The sequence below is a fragment of the Prionailurus bengalensis genome, chromosome E4, assembly GCF_016509475.1.
Source record: "Prionailurus bengalensis isolate Pbe53 chromosome E4, Fcat_Pben_1.1_paternal_pri, whole genome shotgun sequence".
NCBI lineage: Eukaryota > Metazoa > Chordata > Mammalia > Carnivora > Felidae > Prionailurus > Prionailurus bengalensis.
The window spans coordinates 37,177,414-37,205,338 of NC_057360.1; the positions used below are offsets into that span (position 1 = coordinate 37,177,414).

The window sequence follows — 27,925 nt, forward strand, 5'->3', positions numbered from 1 at the left end:
ACAAGCTCTCCACTTGGGAGCAGCTGGGAGCTACCCTCATTTTTGCTAGGAGTTAGTCTCCCTCGTGTGCATACCACGGGAATGCCTTCATGCCTGCTACTGGTTTTGGTCTGGGGGCGATCAGCTCTGTTTACCCACCTCTCTGCTTGAGCATTACTGGGCTACGTGGCTTCCAGGAGTTGTCACCAGCCCAACAGGGCAGGTAGGGCAGGAAAGCATCTCCGACAGTGGCTGTGGTTGTGGTTTAGCACCTTGCCTGCGTGTGCGCAAACTGAGCTCTAGGACTGGCAAACCTTCTCATTTAAGGATGTGAGTCAAGGAGATCTGCATTCCTGCAGGTTCTTTGGTGCTTCCTCGGCTTGGTTCTGCAGATGAACAAAACTGCTGGTTGGGATTACTTCTTGGACACTGCAGGTATGCATTCAGTCTGCCAAGATGCTCGTGCTGGTGGTTGTAAGCCCCACCCCACTCCTCCATCACAGATTTCCAGTGGTGGAGCCCCACCTCTGCAATCCCTGTGGAGCGAGATCAAAGTAAGGGTTCCCACAAAGTGACCCACAATGCTAGGGGAGGCTGGTTTCCCCCACCCCGTTCTCTTTGTCCACAGGAGTAACTGCCAGATCAAGGAAGACCTCTCCATGTAATACTGTCCTGCCTGTGGGCCAGTCAATGCAGTCAATGGGGAGCTGCTTCACTTACCCTTCTAATGCAATCCGTCGTGGTCTCTGTGATACAGGAGGGGTGCTTTAGCCTCACCCTTATATGCTAGGATTCTCTCAGTAGCGTCTTGTTCTTGAATAGTTGTTACTTATTCTCGTGATGGGGAGCAAAGTCAGGAGCACACTATCACTCTCTTGGGGATGTCACTCTCTAACTCTAAAGCTCAATTTCATTGAGATAAAATAACATTGAATTAAATGTATTCATTTTTCTTAAAAATTAAGAGTCTCATCATCTTAGATAAACTTAATGGGGTTTTGGGGGTGTTATCTTTCAAGTCAAGGACTGTCTCATACATGATTTCTAGCTATTAAACCTCAGTGCCTAGTGCATAATTGATGCTTCGTACAGAATAATGACAATAATGATAATAACTACCACTATTGACATTGTTTAAAAGGCTATGAATTTTCACGAAAACCCTATGAATAAGTTCTATTTTACTCTCATTTTTAAGATAAGGAAACTGGGCCAGAGGAGTTGGGTAAAAGAACCAGAGTTGGGCATTGAACCCTTTTCTAACTTGTCAGTTGATATCTAGGATGTTTGAGGTCCATTGGATGATGCTGATTTGTTAGGAGAGAATGCTCCTGTGCCCTCTCTCTTGAGAGATAGTCACAGACTATTTACAGCAACTTTGAAGCCAAATTTTTTTCCGATATGACACTAAGAATAGGTTGCTGTTCTCTGGCTGATGTCCTGGATTGGGGATAATTCTTAATTATTTGGGAGAGAAAATAATTTTTTTAAGACTATGGTCCCCATTAGCTGAGCACATGATAATAACTAACTTTTGAATAAAATTTTTATTCTACAAATAGTTATTCCTTTAAGTGACTGCCTTTTTTTTTTTTTTTTGAGATAGATTGAAGTGGCTTATGGATTAAGTCACAATTTAAGATAAATGTTTTCATTAAAAGATAAGACAGAGTTCACCAAGAAAGCACCACGCCTAGAGGTTTTTAAGAACCATTGTGGACAATGTGGCTCTAAGGTTCTTAGAGAAAATCTATTCAGTCATTTGATTTTTATTTTTTAACAACAGAAAGAGAGTACAGAAAGAGAGTAACCATTGTAAAAATGGTTATTTTTCTCCCTTGGCTTAAATATGTCCCCTGTAGAATAAAGGCATTACACAAGGTAATCTTAGTTTCTTTCTTTCCTTCTTTCTTTCTTTCTTTCTTTCTTTCTTTCTTTCTTTCTTCTTAACATTTTTTTTTTTTTTTTAGCATTTACCTATTTTTTGAGAGACCAAGAGAGACAGAGCATGAGCAGGGGAGGGGCAGAGAGAGAGAGAGAGGGAGTCACAGAATCCAAAGCAGGCCCCAGGCTCTGAGCTGTCAGCACAGGGCCTGACGCAGGGCTCAAACTTACAAGCCATGAGATCATGACCTGAGCTGAAGTCGGACGCTTCACCAACTGAGCCACCCAGGTGCTCCTCTTAGTTTCTTTCTTGCTGCATGATTTTATAAGTTTCAACTATAATATTACAAAAAATAAAAAGGTATTTCTTACTGTAACTGTCTATAAAGACATAGGACAAGGGTAGAGTGAAAGTCTTTTTCTGAAAGAATAATGTAAGCCAGCCCAGATGCTCTAAACTCTGATGGTCTCTAAATTAATACGGGCTAAACAATCACAAATAATTTCACTATAATCAGTGATTAAAAATAACAAGTAGGTTGACTAAATTTTTTTTTATTAAATTGCAAGATTGGTTGCATATACGGTATACGTACACACAGCTTGACTCGGTGATTATGGAAGCAAAGTTTCAACTCTTCTGTATATTTGGTTTTCTCTGTATTATGAATCTGGACTTTTGGGTTTTTTTTTTACAGTAGTAAAAGGAAATGTGACAGCGAGGAATAAAACATTTTCCTTCACTTGCTCTCCTCATCCCTTTCTCTCAAGAATTTCTGCCTTTGGCAACTTTTCAACAAACACTTATTTAATGTCTGCTCTGAGTCAAGTCCTGAACCTAACACAGAGGACTCCCAGATCTGTGTCTGAGAATCCCAACCCTGACCTCTTTTTGGTTCTAAAACAAATCTTACAGCAACTTGCAGGGCATATCACAACCTTGTAGTGCTGTTTTCATATCAAATTTTACATACCCCCAATTGAGTTCTTTCTAATTCTTCTTCTGAAATGTGTTCCCATATTCTTGCATTGTATCATGATCAACCCATTAATTCCCTTAACACATATTGACTTAGCTCCCTCTACACGACAGGCACTTGGCTGAGTGCTGGAACAAGAATGGCAAAGTCCCTGTTGGTCTGCAACTTTTAGACGAAGAATAAGCCAATGTAAAACATACATAAGGTAATTACATGGTGGCATATGTAGCCAGAGGTCACTTTAGTGCTGTCCGAGAATGAGATCTGAGATCTGAGAGAGGATGTGTGCTTTCTTTCTCTGAGTAACTCACAGTAGTAAATTCAGGGTCATCCTTATGCCTCCATTCATTTGTTTCTTCCACTCACTCATTCATTAATATTAATTTCATATGGATTTATTGAATGCTTACTAAATGTTTAAGATGCAAAGATAAACAAAGCATCCTCTGCTCTCCCTGGATGTTATAGTCTAGTGAGGAGGCAGATCAATAAGCAAATAAGGTCAATAAAGTGTTGTTATTTATTTTGATAGATACCTATACGGGACTCGGTAGAGGTAAACAGGGTGAAGGTCTTACTCAAGTATAGCTTAAGAACATGATATATATTTTATTCCTCTTAATATCTCCAGCATAGAACCTACAAATAGGCACTCAAAGGAATGTGACGAATGAATATATAAATGGCAGCACACTGCCATTTATGCTGGAGTTGAAAGTAGAGTCCTATTGATTTGTTTTATTAAAGCATGTTTTTTAAAGTTTGTTTATTTATTTTGAGAGAGACAGAGAGAGCACAAGTGGGGGAGGGACAGAGAGCGGGAGAGAGAGAGAATCCCCAGCAGAGCCAGATGTGGGGCTCAAACTCACAAACTGTGAGATCATGACCTGAGCCCAAACCAAGAGCTGGACGCTTAACTGACTGAGCCACCCAGGCACACTTTGATTTACTTTACTTATGCATCATTCTATTGTTCCAGATATGGTATATTTCTCTCAATACCAATCTATAGTATTTCATTATTTTTAATCCCATACCTGTCATTTTTAAACACTTTTCTTTCTCTGGAGATTCCTTTATTTTCATACAAGTGCCATAATGAAAAAGGCTTATAGCGAAACCTCCAAACAATGCCTAAACATCCCCTTGCCCCCTTGAATATTATAATGGTCACTATCTAATACACTGTCTCTGTTTTCTGATAAATGCCCCAATGTTTTCTCTAGGGTATCTTCAAAAAGGGTATGCCAGCTGTGGAGTAAGTTTGAAAAATTTTCTCCCAGAACTAATGAAGGCTTCAGTAATACAAAAGATAAAATATCGTGCCATGTCTCAAAACAGCAACAAAGGTCACAAAAATACACCCCTCCCCCCCCCCCCCCCATCTAATGAAATTCTAATTGCTGCTTCATTGACACGTCCTAGATGCTGGCACATGCAGAAGCTACTTTACTCCTCACAACAATCGAGGGAAGTAGATAGCTCTGATTCCCAGATGAAGAGGCTGAGCTTCACAAAAAAATTTGAATGATTTCCCCAAATCACAGGATTAACAAATGATACAGTGGATCAGTGGAAACACTGGCCCTTGGCACAGACGGACAGAGATGATTCTTGCTTGTCCCCTCTACATCTGACCTCTTGCAGAAAATTAAAAGCCTGAGTCGGATCTCCATTTTCAGTCCTGCAAATTCGAATACCATTTATCTCTCATTATTGGCAAGTTCATAATTGTTTTTAATTTTGCTCCTTGTTACTAAGTATAACTGAAAATAGTTCTATCTTTCCCCAGCTTTGGTGTATTGAAGGGACAGCAGGTCCATCTTTCATTTGTAAGAGCTTTTCACAGGTGGAAAGATGAACTTGTCCTTCAAATGTCTCTTCATCCAGTTGGGTAATCCTTTTTGCTGTTTTTGGCTCATTTTTTTAAAGCTGTCTCTTTAGTTTTGAAGAAAGTTAATTATTTATTGGTGAAACAAAGGATCTTTACCTAAGTTTTGTGCTAGAAATATGGTTTTAAACAGAAACCATGTCTGTTGTGAATTTTCCTCAAATGTGCTCATGCTTGGAGGAAATTAGTCACACAGTTCACTAGAAAATTATTACTGATGATATTCATATTTTTATTTGCTTATTTATTGATTTTATAATGACCTGAAATTCAATGGAATTATATTATAATTATATTATATTTTATATAATTATATTATATTTTATAATGACCTGAAATTTCAGTGGAATTATATTATGTAAAAATAGGAACATTTAAGGCAGTGCTTTATTTAATCCGTGTTAGTTCCTGTAACACCATCTGTACAAATATTTTCAGAATGCCCTTTGTCTCTCTGATAGATCTCATCTTCTAGAATAACAACCTAATATGAATGGCGATAGTCTTTTTTTTTTAATGTACTTCAAAAAAAATTCAAACATCTGTCCGGTTTATTCTATTCACTGTGGATCATATAAATGTGATGGTTGGGAAAAACAAAAGCTTTCCCAGAGAAATCTTAACACTTCCATACATAACCATATTTTTTAATGGGGTTTGTGAACAAGAAAAAATTTTTGATAGCTTACAAGTTTATACGCAGTTGATAACTGTGACTGGAATTCTTGGTTTTTTTAAATATAGAGAATTGAGCAAAGCTCTCTAAAAGATGACAGTTCCTCAGCCTGTCACTCTTGGGAATGAAGAACAAAGTTGCCTGTTAAACATGACTCTTAAGGGGCAAAAAGACACTTTTGCAGAATTGAGCCTGAAAACAATGCAGGATTCAATCTTTTTGTCTCTTCCTTAAACTTTGAGGTAACGAAGTAAGAAGGCAAGTCAGAATCATAATGCTATCCCTACAACTGTTAGGAGAGAGCATTGCTAAGAGAAGGGAGGTCCCAAATTGGAAATGATGATAGAGGAAAAGTCATAGTTAGAGAATCCCCGGCATGGAAGGCAGAGACCTAATTGTAAGACCAACAGCCACGAGCATGCACAGAAAAGTAACTTAGGTCTGAGGTCCTCTGGAATAAATCTTTGGTGATAACAACACAGTCCACAACAGGGATACTTTTATATTTATAGTTTATTCTCCATTATTGCCAGAGGCCTCAAATCCCACATAGTCAAAATCTCCATTCACTGCTGCCTGCTGGGCATTTAACAAGGGCTCTTGTAACAGGACCCAGAACAAGTATGAACATGAATAAAAAGTGCAGGGGCCAGCCAGGCACCACAGGCTGTGAGGTAGCCAAGTGGAGGCATTGGAGGGAAACAGAGAAAGCGTACAATGACCCTGAGTGCCTCAAGGCATGGCTTCAAAAGGTGTCAACACCAATTAAATTGTAAAAGCTCTGTCAGCTTCTGAAAAGTCATCCAGACAGGGACAAGACAGTACATAATCAAAGGGATGGGATATGATTTTGTATGGTCTACACTAGACCTGGTATACACATGCACGCCTGGCAATTTGTGACCCATATGTGAGCCTTCAAGTTAAGGCTGCCCTTAAAGGTGTAAATATCCTTCCTCTGGGAGCTCTCTGGGTTTAAGCTGGGGGATCTTGAAAACCTTTATTAGCAGGTAGCGACTGGTGGCTCCCATAGGCAAATTGCCCCAAAATATAACAAGACATGCACCATAGATCATGTCCATAGATCAGCTAAAGGATAATTGCCTAATCTCTTGGCTTGAGCTAAACAGGCAGAAAAACAATCTGTTAACAAACAACATTATGGAGAGTTTTCTTTGTCAGCAAAAGGCTCCATGGAATCTACTCTTCCTGGAAACAGGACATCTTGACAGTATTGAATTTGCAAATAGCTACATCAGTAAGAAGATAACTTTGCATTTCTTATCTGGCTTTGGAGGGTATTAAGTTGGCTTTAAAGAATTTATTGGGTTTTGGCAAAAGTACCCTCATGTCAATTCATGAAATGATGTCTCCCTCTCTCTCTTTTTCTCTTTTTTGCCTACGGGTAACTATGATAGGTATGACCAATTTATTGGATGGTGTTCAAAGTGACAGAGTTGGGGAGGAGAAGAAATGCACTTTATAGCTGGGGGAAAAAAGATCGGAAGAACTGTCAAAGTGTTTCTCACATACTTTACTGCTAAATAATTTTCTTGCTCTATGGAACTTTTTCACTTACCAAATCAAGTAAAATGCCTGGGGTTTGAGGTAGATTGATTCATGCTGAAAAGCAGACTCTAATGACATTAAAGTTCCAAGCATGGTCAGTCTTAAAAAACAAAACAAAACAAAACACTAGCACAAAACTCAAAAAGATTATTCTTATCTGGTTTGTTTTTTTTTTTTTTAGATGGAATGCCACTTAATTTAAGGATTTAGAATGCAATCCTTTTAAAAAATCAAACTATTTGAATGCTCTTAACATAGCCAAAGTTACTCTTTTATTTTGAAGGAAAGATAAACTAGGCACAAAAGAATGTAACATATTATTGAGTATCAGCTTGAAGCTATAAGTTGTTAGATTATCTTTTAGATGTTTTATTTTAAAATATAATAGCTATTGTAAAACTGAGTTCAATAACAAGAAGAAAATTGAGGGAGACATTTATTCAAATTTTAGTATTGATCCTGGGTTAGTCAAGATGGGCTAAATTATGCTACAGTGACAAAGACAGCAATCTCAGTGGCTTAAAACAGAAACACTTTCTCACATAAATTTTCTATGGGTCTGGGATATCCTATAAAGCGGTGCTCCTCCACATGATTTTAATATAGCAATGATTTATCAATATGTGCTCCAGAAGTGTCATGACAGGGAACAGGAGTCAGAGGGTCAAGTACCTGCAACTAAATGTTCCTACTCAGGAGTGACAGACATCATTTGTGCTCACAGTTAATTAGCTAAACAAGTCACAGGGCTATCTTGAACTTTCAGGGGTGAATGCAATTATCTGGTGGACCTGAGAGGAAAAGGAATTGGTATTAGTAAACTGTTGTCAAGTCAGCCATAGACCAACCACTCTTTCGATAACCAAGTATTCGTTCCTCTCTTCTGCCCCAATCCTATATTCATCTCCATAAGAGAGAACATCCAAAAGCTTTTTATACAGCATGGAATCCATGATCTCAAATGAGAATGTGGCTCTTCTTGATATAGAGACATATAAACTGAAAGGGAAAGTTGTTTTCTCCCCCTCACAATCCACAGACTAGGAAGGAATAAGGGTGATAGTGAAACTCAGTGTGGGAATTCAGACAAGCTGATGGGCAGTTGTTGTGTCTGACTGACTTAGTAGTGGGGAATGTTCCTCAGTTATGTTGGCTTTGTTCCCTCAGGGGGATCCCAGTCTATTGTTCTTGGTGACAAAAAAGCTCAATTCTTTCTCTATTCTCCCTTGTCAAATCTATAATGGGCATTGGGGAAAATGAGGAATAAGAGATTGAGAAATAGGCAATTTTCTTAGCCCATTACCTGCCTGAAAAGGGTTAGGTACCAAGGGTGATTTAAGTTATAAACAGGCACAGTCTCTTTGAGTCTAGTCATGGGATTCCTTTGGCAGTGAAATTCTCTCAAAAGGATTCTTACCTATGTGATGCTACACAGTTCCATGTATCAATTCCATGTCCATGAGGTTTTTTGAGATTTGGTTCTTGGAATATTTACTTTTTAATTTTCTCCCCTCCCCTCTTCTTCTCCTTCCTTCTATCCTCTCTCCCCCCACTCCCTTTCATATTTGCAGTTGTTTTTCCATTAAGTGTTTCATGGTTCAGGAAGAGAGTCACATTCTCAGTCTCTTTTGGCCAACTAAAATGATAGATGTGGTGCCCCCTTTTTTTTTATTAAAAAATATTTTTAACATTCATTTTTGAGACAGGGAGAGACAGTGTGAGCAGGGAAGGGGCAGAGAGAGAGGGAGACACAGAATCCGAAGCAGGCTCCAGGCTCCGAGCTGTCGGCACAGAGCCTGACATGGGGCTCGAACTCTCAAACCTTGAGATTGTGACCTGAGCTGAAGTCGGATGCCCAACCGACTGAGCCACCCACGCACCCCTGGGGTGCCCCACTTTTCATCATATCTTTATTCTGAGGTGCCATAATCCATTCCCAGATTTAAACATAGTATGGTAGCCATACCCCTGATTGGATCCTAGCCTTAATAATTAGATTTCATTTTTCTGTTTTGTACAAAGTAGTCTCTGAGAAAGGAGTTTTTAGAATCCTACTAATCCCCAAACTTCTTTACTCTTCTATATATTGTTTGCTCCTAATTGCAAATCAGTCTATTCTTTTCTGAGATCATCTTTTTCTTTTTGTGATACCCAGCCAATTGCAATTGACATCAATCTGCAGACACTCTAATTTTCTATTTAATCTTTTGTCAAGGGCAACAAGTTTTATTTTGAATAAGATCTATTTTATAAATCATCATAGGTGGTAATATTACCAAATGATTTGCCCCTGCAGATGATTGACTTGCATCTTCTAGCCTCCGCAGGAGGTGGCCATTCACAACTGCTACCCCCGGTAGGATCAACACTAAGCCTATGCCACATACTTTAGAGTTTTTGTCATGGTGACATCTATTCCTAGTATAAATAACTGTTTTAGTCTGCATGGATTGGGTTATGCTACACTGACAGCAACCCAAAATTTCAGTACCTTAAAACACCCGGATTTATTCCTCTTTCATGCAATGCGCACTGTGAGCCCAGAGAAGTCTCAGGGCAGCTGAGCTGTCCTCCATGGAAGGGATCTACATTGTAGTTCCCTAGCAATGTGGTTTTCCAATAGCCATAGCAGAGACCAAGTGAAGTACTGAATTGGGTGCCAGTAACTAACATACGTCTTCCTGGACGTGACAATTGTAATTTCTGTCACTCCTAAGCATGCATATTCCTCTTATGTGTCCAGAAGGCAAGGAAAAGTGGATATCGGGTATTAGAGGCCATGTCTGCCAAATAACCTGACTTTGTGACTTGATGAGTGGGAACGTCATTCATCAATTAAAGTAGTAGTCTCTGAAACCCTACTAATCTAAGCATTTTATTTCTACTGTATTGTAACCACTCTTAAAATCCTAGCTGACAAATTTTATATAATTATTAAAATTTTAAAGTATTTAAAAGGTTCACTATAACTTTTGGGAGTGGCTTATATCTTCTAGTTATTTAGATTCCAACTTACTTTCTAAATGGACATTGTAAAATGTTACTCAAAGTTTTCTAATTATAATTATCAGGTATTTTATAGGAACACTTAATTTAGTAATATTTAGGGATAAACATCTGTAGTGGATTGAGTGGTGGTCCCCTAAAAAATCTGTCCCTGTCTTGAAACCTGTGATTGTGACCTTATTTGGAAAAATGGTCTTTGTAGATATAATTAAGTTAAAGATCTGGAAATGAGGATCATCTGGATTAGGGTAGGTCCTAAATCCAATGGCAAATGTCCTTAGATGAGGGGGAAGGTCTTCTCCAGAGCGGAAGGCCATGTGAAGACAGAAGCAGAGACTGGAGCGAGCAGCCATAAGGAGGGCTGAGAGCCACCAGAAGCTGGGAGAAGCAAGGGAGGCTTCTCTTCAGCGCCTTCGGAAGGAGTGCAGCCCTTGATTTGGGACTTCTGGCCTCCAGACTGTGAGACAACGAACTGATGTCATTTTAAACCATCACGTTTGTGGTAATTTGTTACCACAGCCTTGGGAAATGAATACACAGTCCATGTGAGCTTTAGGCTTCTAAAAATAATAGATGCAATGAATACATATTATTAAATATTATACTTACTGGGCTAAAGAAACAGTGCAAAGTGAACTAGGCATGATTATGACAAAGTCATAAGATTTAATATTAAAAGTCCTAGGTTTGATTTCACATGGCCTGAGGTCCAGGTTTGACTTTTTGAAGTAGTTACATGTTTTAAAAACTCAGTTTCCTCACCTATAAATGGAAAATTATAATAAATCCTTTCCTGCCAACCTGGGGGATTGCTTTATGACTCAAATGAGGTTATTGATGTGGGGTGCCTTGAAATCAGTAATACAGCAGATAAATGAAGTTTTAACGATGATGGTTGTTAATATCGAGACAATAATAAATAAAAACAAACCCTAAGTCTGACATTATAATTTCTGAATATTTTCTTTTTAAAATGGACTTCATTTAGTGAGCTTCTTAGGTTTGCAACAAAAGGATAAAATGGTCTAAGCATTGAGAAAACCAAAGCCTTGCCTTCTCTCAAAAGCAACCCATTGACTTCAATTGTTAAACTATATTTGAAGCATGGGAAGAAACTAGAAAGAAAAACAACACTTCTGTGGTCAGGTACTCAAGAAAAATGTAAATATGTTTATAAGAAAAAAGCCCTAAAGGCTGACTGAAAGTTTCCTATTATGTTTCACCTCATATAAGACCTTCCTAGAAAAATATAATAGCTATATTCTAGAAATAATATTTTCAGAATAATACTACTTTATTTTTAGTACTTCCCTTCCGTAACTAATTTTAAATATACCAATAAAGATTAACTCATAAAGTTTCTTCTTCATTTACAGACATTGTTTCCATTAGGTAGATAACCCAGAGAGGACACCACAAATCACAGATCCAACGAGAATAAAACTTTGTGATGCAACTTTGAGGTAATGGCGGCATCTGAGGGGTGTGTGTGTGTGTGTGTGTGTTCTCCTAGAAGGTATGTTTTTTTTTCTTTTGTAAATGGGAGCTTAAAAGTCAGTTAGTATTTGGGGTGCCTGGGTGGCTCGGTCGGTTAAGCATCTGACACTCGGTCGGTTAAGCATCCGACTCAAGTCATGATCTCACAGTTCGTGGGTTTGAGTCCTGCATCTGGCTCTGGGCTGACAGTGCAGAGCCTGCTCAGAATTCTCTCTCTCCCTCTCCTCTCTGCCCCTACCCCACTCATGCTTTCTCCTTCTCTTTCTCTCAAAATAAATAAACATTAAAAAAAAATTCAGTAAGTATGGAATATGAATTTTGAAGACAAAATTTTCTTCCTGTTCAGTTGCTCCTTGGTTATCAGTAGCTTAAAGTTGTTGCTATTGAGGGTACTTGATGTTTAGTCTATACTCTTGCTTAATTTGGAAGGCTGAGTCACACACATGTGCCCTTTGAGCAAAGATTTTTGCTTCTCTTATTACCAAGGGCCTGCACCAACATTGTGAGTCTACCCCTGTAGTCCTGTCATGAACTATCTCTCCACACCTTTGGTGGAAATTTTATGTCTGTGGATTTAGTATTAAAACCCAGGCATTAGTTGTGTTATCATCTCTCTCATAAAAATGCTAAGGAAGATTTTTGTGTGGATGCTGAAATCTAAGCTTTACAAGATCTCCAGATGCTTTCAAGGAGACAAAGGTATTGGATCGCTAGAAATTCTTTGATATTGCACACTAAAAACCTTGGTGGGATTAAAAATCAACGCTACAAACTTTTGTGTGGAATAAACCAGGACTGAAGGCATTTGTGAATTCGGGAAATTTGAAGAGAGTGAAAGAGAGAGTGTCATTTTAAGACGTCAGTAGCTCATGTCAATTGCAACTAAATTATAATGACCTGTTGGCTGTTGATTCAGTTAGACTTCTTATTGGCAAGAACTCATCTCTATAACCGGGTCTGCAGCCTCCTACTGCTGGGTGAGCTATCACGTTTCACATCTGTGTGATCATAAAAGCAAAATGGTCCATCATCTCTGGGCTGCTCATTTTCACTGAAGCTCTGAGCGCCCCTCCCCCCACTTTGTCCCACCTCTTCCCCAAACCTTCTGGAACTCCTACTCTGAGGTTAACAAACACATCTATACCATCAGCCTCTCCTCTGAATAGTCCCTTTACTCACTGACTGAAACTCGGTAGCCTCCTAAGCATCCTCTTCCCTGGAAAATCTACCAAAGATGGGCTAACTTGCCTCTCAACCCTCTTCATTTCAAGGCCAAGGCAGTAGGATAGGCATGACCTTTGGTTCCCCATTGTTGTTTTATAGCTATTGTCTTGCTCTTTCAAAACGCTGCCTCTTCTGAAGCCCACAACCTTCTTCTCCACCTCTCTTTTAATTGCTTTGAAATCTACCAACTAGGAGCCTCTCATCCTTCCTCCTAATGACTTTTTGCCTCTCAGTCACTGCCTCATTTTACTGCTCCGCTGCTGTCATCATTCTTAGAAATTTCAGTTTCTGCATAGGAAATAAATTTAGCTGATTTTCCAATTTCTTAACCTCACTTTCAAAAGTTCTTTTTTTCCTGTTCACTTGAGTTTCCAATGTTTGTGACCAAATCTCGGGCCCTGTTTGTTCTCCCTACAAAACCGATTTCAAGCACTCTGTTTTTTGATTACCACCTTTTATTCTAGATAATTTACAAGACACTTGATTAAACAGGTAGGTGAAGTTTGTAGTATATTTGGAATGGAGTCCTTGGACACCAAGCCAGGTCCAAACCCAGAAATGATCTTTGATATTTAAGCACAAGAAAAGCTTTATTTATATTACTCACTGGCTTTCCCAAGTCCTCTACTTAAATAGATTTGAAATTAACACTTGTCATGGGAGAAAGTTTCTCATTTTCTGCTTCTTTTATTTTTTTTCTTCTTACATCCTAGACCTCCCCATTGGATAGATAGGTAACAAAAATTCCTTATGAAAAATATGACAACATTTTCTTTATGAACCCATCCTTGTGTTCTGCATATGTTTTACTCTTCTCAATTCAAAAACACAGATATTATAATAAAAATATAATAGCAATTATATATATATATATATATATATATATATGAAATCATCTTTTTGTTGTTGTTCTGGGTCCTGTTTGAAAGAAGCCGGTGTCATGACAATGCAGTTGTTTCAAATATTATTTGAAAATAATATTTCCAATACTGAGAACTGTCAGAGAATAAAATAATATGTAAAGAATGGACCCTCGCTGTTTTCACAGCCAAGAAAGCACAGATTTCCAAATGTTAAAAACTTAGCACACTGAAATTTACTTTCAGTTTTGCAAAATACAATTTCTTGTCAATATCTGTCAAAGTCTAAGATAATAACGTAATGGTCTTGGTGGAAGAAAAGTGCGAAAGTTAAAACAGATTCATTTCTTGTCATTCTACCTCCATTTGTTCACTTTCTGTTCCTTCTCCCCACCAAATATGCCCTTTCTTTTTTTACTTTATCTGGGTGGCATCTTAATATGCATAGCAGCATCAGAGCCAGACAAGGACCAAATTAACATAATACAAATATAGAGAAAATGCCATAACTTGGTTTCTTACAAACAAAATACGATATGATATGCTGTCACCTGGGCCGCTAGATACTTGCATCAAGCCTTGTGTGTTTTTCATCGACGGAGCTTATATTTTTATTTTTTAGCTCAAAACTGACATAAATAAATAAATGTAAATGCAGACCAGTTTCGTAAGTTATTAAGTATGCTCAAATAATCCACAAAAAATTCTATGTGGCTTATATAAAATCTTATTGGCTAACATCCTCATTAATCTATTAGATTAATTTCATTTCTTTATAGCTATCTATGCAATTAAGGCCAGAAGACATAAGCATCTGTCAGAATAAGTCTACATTGTTCATTGACTCAATTATCAGGCTTATTTTGTCTTCTGGTTCTGTTTCTAGTGCTTGTATTCAAAGGAATTTTTCAGTTTCAAGTGATAGTAAACCAATTCAGATACTCGTTAGAAGAAAAGGCAACTTATCTCCTGTAATTAAAAAATACAGGTGTAGATTCAGATATGGCTTGATCCAGGAGCTAAAATGACATAACCATCTCTTTCTCTTTTCCTTTTTTCTTTCACCCCCTTCTAGTCAGTTTCCCCCTCCCCCATTATTTATCTTCTCTCTGCTTCTCATTGACTTCATCCATGGTTCCTTCTGTGTGGTGGTTGCAAGAGGTTTAAAAATTCTAGGCTTATCGCATCCTAAGATTGGCAATCTGATTAGAAAGTTCTACTAACTTTCCAAAATGTTAACGGAAGTCTTAGGAATGATTTTAATTAATAGGACCTGGCTCACATACTTATCCGTGAACCAACCACTATGGCCAGAGTTATAAGCCTGTCTCTGAAGCCAGGTGACTGGGTTCAAATCCTCTCTGAATCACATGGACCAAGAATGGAAGACAGGAATTTCCTGATGACAAATATGGACACAGTTATTTAAAAGGAGAGGTTAGGGCAGGGAGAGAACAACATTGTGTACTAGAGAACTCATTTGTAGGCAACAGCAGAATTGTTACAGCTTTATAGTTAGACACTCTGACGTATGCTAAGAATGTTTGATTCATTGGTCTTGCTTTCCTAAAGCTTTGAAGATTTGTGGAAAGTGCACAATTGCTTAGTACAAGTGCACCATTCAAATGGTCACCAGTGTTGTTTATAAAAGTTCAGTTTCCAACTAGGTAGGAAGATCAGAAGAAAAAGAAAAAAGAGGAAAGACTCTTCAAACTGGTTGGGGTTTTACTGAATAAGAGAAATAGTAGTGTTGGTAGGTTGGGTCAAAATTGAAATGGAATGTTTTTTGAGAAACTCTGAGCACCTAATCATTGACTTCTTTTTTTCCCCACTTCTAAATCCTTGAGAATTTTGGATAGACAGTATTTCTCCACAAACACCTAATAAAAAGGGGAATAAGAAGGAGAGGTAGGGAATTTTAAATAAATTTTTAAGCTGCTGCCTGGTTTTTATCAAACTCACACTCTGATATTCATTAGCCTGCCTTGATGTCTCTTAGTCCTCGTGAACATAAGATAGTGCTTATTTTAGTGACTTGCTGAAGACAGCCTTGTTTTTGAAGCCAATAATAGTTTTGAATCATTTAAGCTGAATCTTGTGTCTTCTCTGAAATAATTAAAAGATGTGCTAGGTTCAGTTTGCCTTTGGCTGTTTGTATGAACTCGAGGATTATGAAGAGACTTAGCAATAACAAACTGAAGTGAAAAGTTTTAGATGTGTCAGCCCCCTCTCTTTATGCAGAAAGAGCCATTTATTATTCAGTATAAATTGTACATTTTCAATATATAAGGACCGATTTCACAAATTTTATATTGAATGAGATTTTATGTGATATAGCTGACATTTTATTTTATTTTTTTTAATTTTTATTTATTTATGTTTTTTGAGAGAGAGAAAGAGAGACAGAGCATGAGCAGGGGAGGGGTGGAGAGAGAGGGAGACACAGGATCCAAAGCAGGCTCCAGGCTCTGAGCTGTCAGCACAGAGCCCGACACGGGGCTCGAACTCACAGACCGCGAGATCATGACCTGAGGTGAAGTCAGATGCTCAACTGACTGAACCACCCAGGCGCTCCGGTATAGCTGACATTTTAATGAGATAAATAGTAATTATTATTTCTAAAGGTACATTTAAGTGCCTACAAAGAGATTTAGTCTTATCTAAACAAAACATCTCAGTTTATATAAATAAACATAAAACCTAAGGTTTAGAAATACTTTCAGCACCAGCTCTTGAAATTGAGACATTGGGTATAATCAGAATGAATCTGTTGGACTAAATATATTTTTAGAAGAGTTGGACTGAATGCTGCAATGGGGTTATAGTCAAGGTGTAATCAAAGTGACGGAGTAAAAGTGCAAAAGGGTCTAGTTAAGGAGGAGCTTGAAGAGTAAATTGGAGTAAGCCAGCTTGACAAGAAGATGGGGGAGAAGGGAAGGAAGAAGTTATTTCAGAAAGAAGGGATATCATAGGCAAAAGAAGTTAACCCCAAAACAATCCTAGGTGCCTGGAATCCAAAGGCTGTAGAGCTGGGAAGTAGAAAAGGTAGCCCTGGAGGAAGATAGTCCTGCTGATAACCAAGGCAGGCAGGGCCAGGATTCACTGAAAGCCTTGGAGGCCATGTTTTAACCCATTTCCTTTTTCATACAGGGATTACTCATAAAGGGAGTATGTTGACTATAAGTCTCTGAATTATATGATCACATCACATTACTCCTTTCTAAAGGCTTCATTGGTGCTTATTCTTTGGACAAAATAAAGTCTAACACTTTAGCTCAAAGCGAATAGCTTCTACCCTCCTTTCTGTGCCCTTGGGCACATGGACACATTGTGTTCCTAAAATCGCAGTTTCCCAGACAACACTGTAGTGTTTTATTGTACTGTGCTGTGACCTCTGCCTAGAATTTTCTCCTCCCCGTTTCATAAAGGTTTTGCTAATTCTAGCTACTTCTCTATTTTGCTTCCAGGGAAAACGTATTCTTTCTCAGTTGTGATTTTTAAAACACTTTCTTTTTTCTATCTTTCTTATTCCATTTCTCACTTCTCTCTTGAATTTTGATTATATAGGTGTGTGTATATATTCAAAATATCCATAACATTAAACATGTGTGTAGGCACATATGTATATATGTATTTAAATCTCATTACTAAATTTTAAGATCCTAGACAATAGGGATTGTTTAAATATATTTTATGAATTTCTTCTGGTAGTATCTCACATAATGCTTTGTACTAGTCTGTGCTCTAGTTGAGAGAAACAGAAAGAGAGAAAGAGAAAGAAAGTTTTTTTAGGGAGCTCATCAACTTGAATCATTCTAGGCTTTTCAAAATGACAGGTCACACGTGACATAGATAAATTAGTAGGGTACTTTTCAGTTACTATTGAAGAATGGTCAGAACAAAAGAGTGGACCTTTATAAACCACTTTTCAAATTGCAGACCCTTAAGAGTTTGCTTTAAAGAAAGGTCCTACTTGGGCAAGAATTTGTGTGGCCAAGTGTGGTGGAAAAAAGTCTATAATAGATCTAAACATTTTTGGTAACTATTACCTCACCTTTGAAAAGCCTAATGTGATTGTTTCTGGATAAATTAATAAAACTTGATCTCCTCAAGTGTCTACACATCTCAAATTCTTTTTTAAGCCTTGCCCACATTTTCTTGGATTACTGAAGGTCATCATATATTTTATTTTTGAAGCCTCTAGGTATATGTTAGTCTTTCTACTGGTGCCAGAAGAAAAAGGGCTTTGGCAGTCACGTTCGATGGAAAATCCATTCTCGGATACGCTAGGACGCAGCTGACACCCAGGGCACGTGTGAATTTAACAGAGAGATTTAGTGGGCTGTTCGGCAGCAGAGATTAAGAAGCTGAACTCAGTAGTTTCATAGACGCTGACGTTATTCAACTTCTGGTAAAAAGCATTGCGTATGTCCAAAGTCTGGTACACTTTTAACCATGTACAGTAATTTAAGTACCTTAAGCGACGGCACTTCTGTACAATCATGATCACATTCTTTGACTACTTGGAAAAATTTATCAGAAGAAAAACGTGATTCAATATGTTTAGCTGTTTTCACATTACAGAACAATATTCTAAATTTAATAAATTACAATCTGAAAGAGAACCACAATTTACTATTTTACTTTTGAAAATATGTGCTCTAACGAGAGCTGATTTTTGAAAAGAAATCTTTTTGGATAACTGTTAAAGACCAATTATCAGTCTTGTTTTGTCTTTAAGAAAGGTTACCGGTCCTGCTGACCGATACTGACATCAGTGGCCATGGCAGTTTTCCAGAACATATCACCTCTCTTTTTCCTTTCCTTTGTCTTTCTTCACTTCCTGCTTTCTGGTTATCCCTTCATCTTTTTACTCTATTGTCCTTCTCTTTCTCATAAAACTCATTTTCCTCTCAGCTTATCTTACTCTGGCCTGAATCAATGACACTTAAATGTGACTTAATATTAATCTGTCAGAAATATTGAAAAGCAAAGAAGTTGTTTTGACATTTCAACCTTTTCTTTTCCTTTCTATTTCCTACTTCCTCCCTCTCTCTTTGCCTGTTTCCTTCTCTTTTTCTTTTCTTCTTTCCTTCTTTATTTTTAAGGAAATCTGGAAATATGCTTTAAAGCTTTGTTTTCTTTAGGCTTTCATGTAATTTACTGTATTAAAAATGTTTTGAAGTCAGAAGAAACTTTTTCTTTAATCCCATTAAAATGACATAAATCAACATTTGCTTTTAAAACATTATTTATAGCATGTTGTGTGTGTGTGTGTGTGTGTGTTTAATTTCCATAGAATCTTGGGGTTAAAGAGGACATAAAAGTTTCATACAATGTGGGAGAATTTTGTACAAAATGTTCTTTCCTTCCTTGGGTTGATAATGCAGCCGACTCCTGAGTATCTTCAATGTGAGGGAGATTTCTCCCCAACTTTCTTTTCCACTAAGACCTTCCCTTCTTGTATTAAGGCTCAGTTTGTATTTACATTTGTCTCCTGCCTCCCTGTTCTACTTTTCCTACTTTTCCCCTTTGCAGCCATTTAGAAAAGGCAACTTGTTTTTTTCAATAGGAAAGCACTTCATGTTTTAAATACATTATCATAAAATATTCTAGAAGGATAGATGAAAACCATTAACAATGACTACTTCTGTGAAATGGAACTGAGAATGGGGCATGAGGGAGAGAATTCTAGAAATTAACACCCGTTGGATTTAAAGCATACTTATTTATATATTAATGTAATAATTGTAATTATTATTATTAGTTTTTATTTTTATTTTATTTATTTGATTTTAGAGAGAAAAAGAGAGTGCGCCAGCTGGGGAGAGGGGCAGAGGAAGAGAGAGAGAGATAGAGAAAGAGAGAGAGAGACAGAGAGAGACAGAGAGAGAGAATTGTAAACAGGTTCCATGCTCAGCATGGAGCCTGATGCATGGCTCGATCTCAGATCCCCGGGAACAGGATCTGAGCTCAAATCAAGAGTCGGATGCTCAACCTACCAAGCCACCCAGGCACTCCTAATCTTTATCACTACTTTAAAATACCTCAAATTCTTTACAATTCCTTTTAAAAAATGTAAATAGCTGCAGTTCTTCAAGGTTTTTTCTCTTAATAATAATTTTTGGGAGGCCCTGCTTCTTCCCTCTTATTCTTTCTGCTCATGCTACTACTTTCTTTCGAAAGGTCCCTGAGTGTGGCAACCAGAATGGAAACAAAATGATGAATTTGGTGGTGATTTAGTTGTGAGTGTGTGCATAAATTTCCATGTATTTATTTCATGTATTCAAATTAAATAGCATTTAAGCATACAATCCTTGGCATAGCACAATACAGCAATCCAATCTTAATAAAAGAAATGGAAGAAATTCTATTCTTCCTAATAGAAGAAATGATGATAGCTACTAAAAATCGAACAACAAAAAAGATTTTAGCAGAAAAAATTGACTGAAATAACAATATAATAGTCTTTTACCGAATAGGAATGACATTTTGATTTTTATATTTTGGGTTTTCCGACTGAATTGTCTTAACTGAATGGAAAAAAAGAAAATCTGGCATATCATTCTTCTAAATGTAACAACACACACAAAAATAAAATACGCTTTTAATGATATTTAATGTTTTTCAGATGCATCTTTTCTGTATTGATTTATCATACAAAATCTACTTTCTTAAGAAATACCTAGCTTATTTTAACTTTTTTGTTTGATGACTTAAAAAAGTCTTCTTTTCAGTGATGTAGAGACATCTAAAATAATAGAATCTTAGATGGTCAAGAAAGTACTTTCTTTTTTTCTCCCTCCCCCTCAAAAGACCAAGGTTTAATGGTGAAGCCATGCTGAATGTAGAGCATATATAAAAGTAATATGAGACTGTCACGGTTTTTACAAAGGTAAAGAATATCACCATGCCAGCTGAAGTTAAGGATTCAACATCTTCATGGGTTAATGACATTGAAGTAAGCAAGGTCTTGGAACTGGGGAAAGGGCGTTATATGGTAAGATGTTGCAAGCCATGGCTTTGTGCTATTTGTTGATTTTGTGAGTCAATTTCATGAGTCAACTCATGACAAGTGTATGTGGAATCTGATGAGAAGGTCTAAAGGAATGGAATTAGCCTTGGAGAAGTCTGTTGATGAGGGAAATCTGAAGCATGAGTTTCAGGGCCAGTTCTAGCACTGAAGCCAATTAGCTTGGTGCCAGTTAATCTCCTTATGCCCACTTCTTTGTTTATAAAATGAGAAGATTAAACCACATCAATAGGAGGCTTTATGTTTCTGACCTTTTGTGATTCTGGTGAATCACTGTGGAAAACCTGAAAGACTACATCCAGAAGGAAAACTAAACAATATTCCATCATGGGACAACAGCAAGCATGTGGGTTACCAACGTTTTCTTAAAATGTTAATAATCTTTGTTACTAGCTGATTTCTTCTCTCTTTTATAGTAAGGAAGAGACAGCCAAATTACAAAGTGATTATATTAGAGATTAGCTATACCAATAGTTCTGAGCACAAGACTATTCCTGGTTCCCATTCACTATTTTAAATTTGTTAGATAAAGGGGTTCATACTTGTAAAATTTCTCTTTCATTCAGTATCTACAGAAAAATGTAGACAGAGAACTAAAAATTATCAGTCTTTGAATATCCATGATTGAATATAGATGAAAACACTTCTAAATATATAACAATTCAATCTGTAATTTTTTAAGTTTATTTACTATTTATTTTGAGAGAGAGAGAGAGAGAGAGACAAAGGCAGAGAGAGAATTCCAAGCAGGCTCCATGCTGTTGGTGCAGAGCCCAATACAAAGCTGAATCCCACCAATGGTGAGATTGTGACCTGAGTTGAGATCAAGAGCTCAACACTTAACTGACTGAGCCACCCCAGCACCCCTCAATCTGTTTTAAAAATAGTTGGAAATTGTCATGAAACTCAGTCAGCATTCCAAATCTGTACAGTATTATTGGGCATTGATTCTTCAGAGACTGCTTTTAAATAAATGTGCAATATTCTCTGTTCAACTCAATATTTCTAGAGATTTGGTTTCACTATTAGAAAGCAAGCTGATATACATTATGCATGGAAGAAGTAAATATCAAAGAAAGGACTAAGGAACCAACAGCTACTTCCTTCCATAATGGTTCAAATATAGTATACCTCAAAATGAAATGCTTTAGAATAGGCTCTTCTTTATACTATTAAACAAGAATGGTTCTTAACCTTGTAGCATAATTCTACTGGGAATAGAAGAATTTCAGGAAAAAATAAAACAAGTTTTGAGACTCTTGAGACATAATATTTCTTTGTATTTTCAAATTAAAGTCAAGAGTAATTAACAAGTTGAATTTATTGAGGCCAGATTTATGAAACTTGAGATAAGAATCTGTTTTCTGGAAAATTCTTATGGAATATTTGAAAGTTGAGGAGTTGTGCTTATTAAGAAAGAGCACTCAAATTAATTGAGAATTATAAAAGTGTTTTGATGAACAATGTACAATGACCATTGCTCATATTATGGGGAAGCCTTTGGGGTTAAAATTTTTTTCATCCAGCCTACACTTTAGAAGAAAAATCCTAATTTTTGGAATGTGAATGAAAGAAAAGTGTGACTACAGAATAACACAACTGCTTTTATCATTCTGTCCTTTTAGTGAATTCCTCTCATATTAGAAAGCATTACAAAAGAGTAGTTGAAGAATTCACCATGGCTTTGTATTCTTCCCTACTGCCATAGTTGAAATAAGAGTGGTAAACTCATGAGATTAGGCACTCCCATAAGACTGTAAGAGCTTTGTGGCTTTACACTGGCCAGAAATAACAGCACAGAGTGTTTTTACAATAATTCTGCTTTTGGGTAAAAACAGGAAAGGGAGAGGCATATTAAAATTAAATATTTCATAAGATGACCAGAACCAAAAGAAAACAAGAGAAATTGCTTTCCAGTTCAGGGAAAATTAAAATTGACTCTGATTATCCAAATTATTTACTTCCCTAGTTTTGAATAGGTAGGGTATACAAATATACCCTTAACATAGTATAAAATTTCTGTTCTTTCATTTCTCTGCATCTAAGTTGCCAAGCTAAGGTGACAATATTTAATTCACCACTCTGCCTTACTTAGAATATTCATTTGTTGGAAAGATCCACCGTTGCATGTTGACATCGATTCTCAAGATCAGGTCCAATATTTGTGTACTCAGGGGATTTTTCCTATATTGCTCAGGATTGAAATAGGTTACCAATACCTTTTTATTTTGTTATTATATTTCTCATCAGCAGCAGTGAACATTTACCAGTATAAATCATTCAGCATTAACTGCATATCTTGTTCCAAAATCCCAATTCTAATAGTCACCAAATGACCAAAAATTCTATTGTTAATACATGCAATATTATTTTTCAAATTTAAAAGCTAGGGCATTATTATCTAAACGGACTGTCAGGAGCAGATGATCTTGTGCTTCTCTGTGCTTTCCTTTTGGGTATCCGTTCTTGGGAAAGACAATAAACACATGGCCCATATCTATCTATCATGGTTATTCTCCTCTATTCCTTTTGAAATGGCATCGGTTTTTCTTTTGACACTACTGTTATTCTTTTTCCAGCATGGCAACCTTGGGCTAACAGCATACATCAGTAAATGCTATGCTTTTTCTTTAAGGCTTTTCTAATTTTTAATTAAAAAGAAGAGCTAGACTCTTGCTGATCACCTACAGGAGTGTGACTCTCCATGGTTACCTGTCACTCAAAGAGCTCCAGCTCTGAGGAATGCTAATTAGCCCTGCAAAAGCACCGTAATTGAACTGGAGAGAGACTGCCGGAGGTGCAGGTCTGCCTTCATTCAGAACAGTCTCGCCATCTGAATGGAGGGAGCCAGCCTGACAATGTGAGGGAATAAAGGGAGATGGGGAGGAAAGAGAAAAACAACAAAATTCCATCTGCCATTTTTTACTCTCAGTTCTAAAGTGATTATCAAGATGTAACCTGGATACCATGTTGTTACTAAAAAAAAAAAAAAAAGTTTTCTTTAGCCATAAAATAATAAGCCATAGCGTCTGTTTGACAATGATCACTATGATGGCTAATGCGTTTGAACCGTATAAAAATGAATCATCTGGGATATCAATGCAGATAATCATAATGATGATAATAAGTGAATGTTTGGGGGAAAATAGTCTTTTATTTAAATGAAGACACTATTTGAACCCAGAAAACCGGCCTTACACAAATGTTTCTTGGTTAGTTTTTGGAGAAAAGAGAGAAAGTTTTTGATACTGCATTGTCTCCCAGTCATAGACAAACATGTACATTGGCATTTAGACAATTGAAAGGAAAATATAAGATTTAGGGGCTAAAATCTTAGACCATCATTTATAGTAAAAGAAAAAAAAATTAAGTTAATTGTGTTCCAAATAAGTTTCATCTCCTCCTCAACTCAGTACTAAATATTAATGTGGGAGATAGATAGTTGCAAAAAGATGATATACTTGAGGTAACAGAATAGTAAACACATACACATTAAGGAATGAAGTAGTTCTCGATTGTAAGCTTTCTGGCTTTAGAGTTTCATATAATCATGGAATCGTAGTATTTTGGAACTCTGGGCACTTCAGATAGAGCCAGGTACAGCTTGGAAACGGAAGCTCAAAGGAAGTGTTACTAGCCTCAAATCACATGGATGATGGGTTCAGCTGGGAAGAGAATCCAAGAGCCCTGGCCCCCAGTTCATCATTTGGAGTCAAGAGTACAAGGCAATAGATGCATTTTATTTGAGTCTAAGATGAGGTGGTGTATGGTGCAAGATTCCCAGGCCAGGGGCGCCTGGGTGGTTCAGTCGGTTAAGCAGCCAACTTCGACTCCGGTCATGATCTTGCGGTTTGTGGGTTCGAGCCCCGCGTCGGGCTCTGTGTGGACGGCTCGGAGCCTGGAGCCTGTTTTGGATCCTGTGTCTCCTTCTCTCTGACCCTCCCCTATTCATGCTTTATCTCTCTCTGTCTCAAAAATAAATAAACCTTAAAAAAAGAATTAAAGATTCCCAGGCCAGAGGGTTTTGTCCTGTTCTTTGTTGTAATACAGAGCCCGCAGTATCTGGATTAATGCCTGGTGCTCCACAGGTATTTGTGGAAAGGATAAATGAATGGCTGCATTCTTCTATGACTTGAATATTTAAAATTGCTTTCAAATATTTAAAATGCTGGTCCATCAAATAAGATAGTTCTGCTCACTTTTCTGTTTTGTTCATGTTGGGTGTAACTCAGTCTGGAAGTTAAATTGGGTGTGGTGACTTTGACAAACATTTATTACTAGAATAACTGGGAACCACTGTTATCCGAACTTACTTGGCCATGTGTTATAGACTAGTTACTTTTTCCTTCAGAGAAGTAATTACAACATACTGAGGTAACATACATAGTAAGCTTAACATAGGAGAATGATAGAAATAAATGAAAACAAAATACTGGCCCCATTAAGTGCAGTAGCTACTATATTCCAGGTATACACGTTACATAATTCTTAAAACAAATCTATTTGTGTGATGTTTTATACACATTTTGCAGATGAGGAAACCGAGTTTCAGAACATGTTAAGTAATCAGGCCACACAGTTAGTAGTGAAAGAGCCAGGATTTAAATGATTTTCCTCCAAACTTAGGCTCTTTTCACATCTTTACATCATTGCAATTCCCAACTACAATCCCCTCATCTCTTTAACATGCAAGTCCACACATCTGAACATCAGTTCTCTATAGCGTTCTGATAGAATTCTATAATCTTTATCACAGTATGGGCAACATTATCTATCAAGAGTGACTCTTCCAACTCTTGACCATCTTGCTTTGGCTGGAGTGGTCAGGGAAGACTTCCAGAGAAGGTAACCTTAGAGCTGACACCTGAGGAAGGAAAGGGGGCCAGGAAGGCTGCCCTCTTGAAGAAAAGAGTTCAGGTAGAAGGAACAGGTTTAAAGTCCCCATAAAATAAATAAGCTTTGTGTGTTTGAGGAACATATGGAGGGCCCAAGCGCCTGGAACAAACAGAAGCAGGTAAAAGGATGATAGAAGTTGATGTCAGAAAGATAGAAGTCATTTAATTTTTGCAAAGTCCTGTAGGCAACGTGAGGAATTAGAGTTTTATCCCAATTCAAGTGGGAAGTGACAGCACAGTTTTAGGGAGGGATGGACTATGATACTATGAAAGATCTCTAAGAGGGTAATATATTACCGGGAACAAGAGTGGAAGTAAGGGGCCTGCTGGGAGACTCTTCCAACAGCTCCAGACAAGAGATTGCAGTTTCAGCATTGGGGAGTATGGGAAGTCATCAGATTCAGGACGTATGTTGGAGGATGTTCTAAGCTGATTTGTGGATGGTTGGAAATGGGTTTGAGAGAAAAAGAGGAGTCAGGAGGTCTGTAACTTTTTTGTCCTAAGAATAGGTAGATTATCCCAGATGATTTGAGGTATGATCAATTTGAGGGACATATTAAGATAACGTTTTTTGTATAGAATATTCTCAGTACACATTTTTAAAAAAGAATCAAGGATGATTGAGGGTGTAGGCTGTTTGATTTGTGGACACTCAATATTTCACTGAGACAGAAAAAATGATATTACCTAATGTGAAACATGACTACTATGTTAAACAATACATAAATAAATAAACAAATATCTCCAGAGTCACAATTAATGGTAAAGTCCATACCACTGTACTATTCAAGAGGCAACTTATTCAGAAAAGAAAGCAACTTATTCAGAAAACAACATGGTTGTGAGATTTCTTCTTGGGGATTTCTTCTTGGGATCATTTGGTTAGGCTTCAGAAAAGAAAAAAAGAAAAAGAAAGCAATAATTAAAAGAATGTCAAATGAATTAGTTTACTACACCTTTTCCCATCTGATAAGTAAGAAGTCACATCTTGTCAACTCTGCATTGTTCACGTGAATGGAATGCTTTATAAGGAGACCAACCCTTCTCCACGCCCTTGACTCTTTCCTTTCCACATTAAAGTGAAATATATAAAAAGTAAATTTGAAATTATGCTAAAAATAGGTATAAAATGCTGGGTTCCGCCTTAGCTATTACCGTGAATAGTCTCAGCTTAAGATATATTGACTGTTACACACGAGAGATACATTTCTATTTAGATTCACAAGAAATGTCTTAGCTATAGTCATAGGTAAGTTTACACTGTAAATTATAGAATTACCAATGTATTGAAATCAATGCATGAAAAGAAAAAATTAATCTAAGTAATAGCACTTAGATGAGAATCATTTATTTCAATATAAGAAATCAGAAGTATTTCTGAAACAGTGGTTTTGTCATGTCTTATAAAGTTCCTCACCTTTTGAAGAACAAAATGGAGGGAACATTCAATATTGCTGAGGAATAAACCCCAGGCCTCCCTAGATCTCCTAATTTAGGGATATGATTTCTATAAGAAAATGTAGAAAATAGAATAGCCAAAAATATTAATTAGTCTTATTTTTTTATTATTTATTAAATTATTTATTCTTTATTTCTTATTGAGGATAAACATACACAGGAGGATGGAGAGAGAACCATAAGGGAGATGCTTAAGCTGCCATTAGGCTTACTTGCTAGTTAAGTGACTCTTTCTCAGTGGAGTATCAGAGTAATCAGATTTGTGGGATAAGACAGTCAATCACAAGTTGCTTCATGCCCATGACCATCAGAGATTTCTTGAGAATTAAACCCTTGAATCTTAGATTTGTTAGTGCCGAGGGTGTGCTGTATAGCATTCTGTGCTTGGTTCTGTTTGATTCTCTGGGGAGCACTTTATGGCAGATGTTACCTAAGGACACCTGTAGTCACTACCTAGGAACCACTCTGGGCCAGAATCAGATTAAAACAATAAAAGAAGACTATGATAGTAGCTGCTTATAAGCAGTGGACCTATCCAATAGCGACTTGGGTAATTTCTTGGTTTGTTGCTCACAACTTCTACAGGTATTGCTTGGGAAATATTAAGTGCTAAAAGGCTGAATGACATAAAACTGAAAGGCTCTAAGTAAACATGGTGCTTACAAATAAAACATCTTAGGTAACTCTGGAAACATTCCAGCTACTTTTAGCTGTTAATTCGACTTCTTAGACTGTACCCGGGATATTATAGTGGATAAGAATTGTGATGGTGATCATCCAATCACAAAAACTGCAGAAACTTAAGCCAAATACTGTAATACATTAATGATAGGGCCCCAAGTAGCATTATTGCGCGAAGGAAGTCTTTGTAGGGGGATTGACATAGGTTTCTTTTTTTTTTTAATTTTTTTTTTCAACGTTTATTTATTTTTGGGACAGAGAGAGACAGAGCATGAACGGGGGAGGGGCAGAG

General features: G+C 37.2%; 1 long non-coding RNA gene across 1 annotated transcript; it reads left to right on the plus strand.

Annotated features, from left to right (window-relative positions):
- Nucleotides 1-27,925, plus strand: LOC122475675. Its single transcript, XR_006295270.1, has 3 exons — nucleotides 1-414; nucleotides 11,362-11,448; nucleotides 27,892-27,925. It is a non-coding gene; the product is annotated as an uncharacterized LOC122475675 (long non-coding RNA).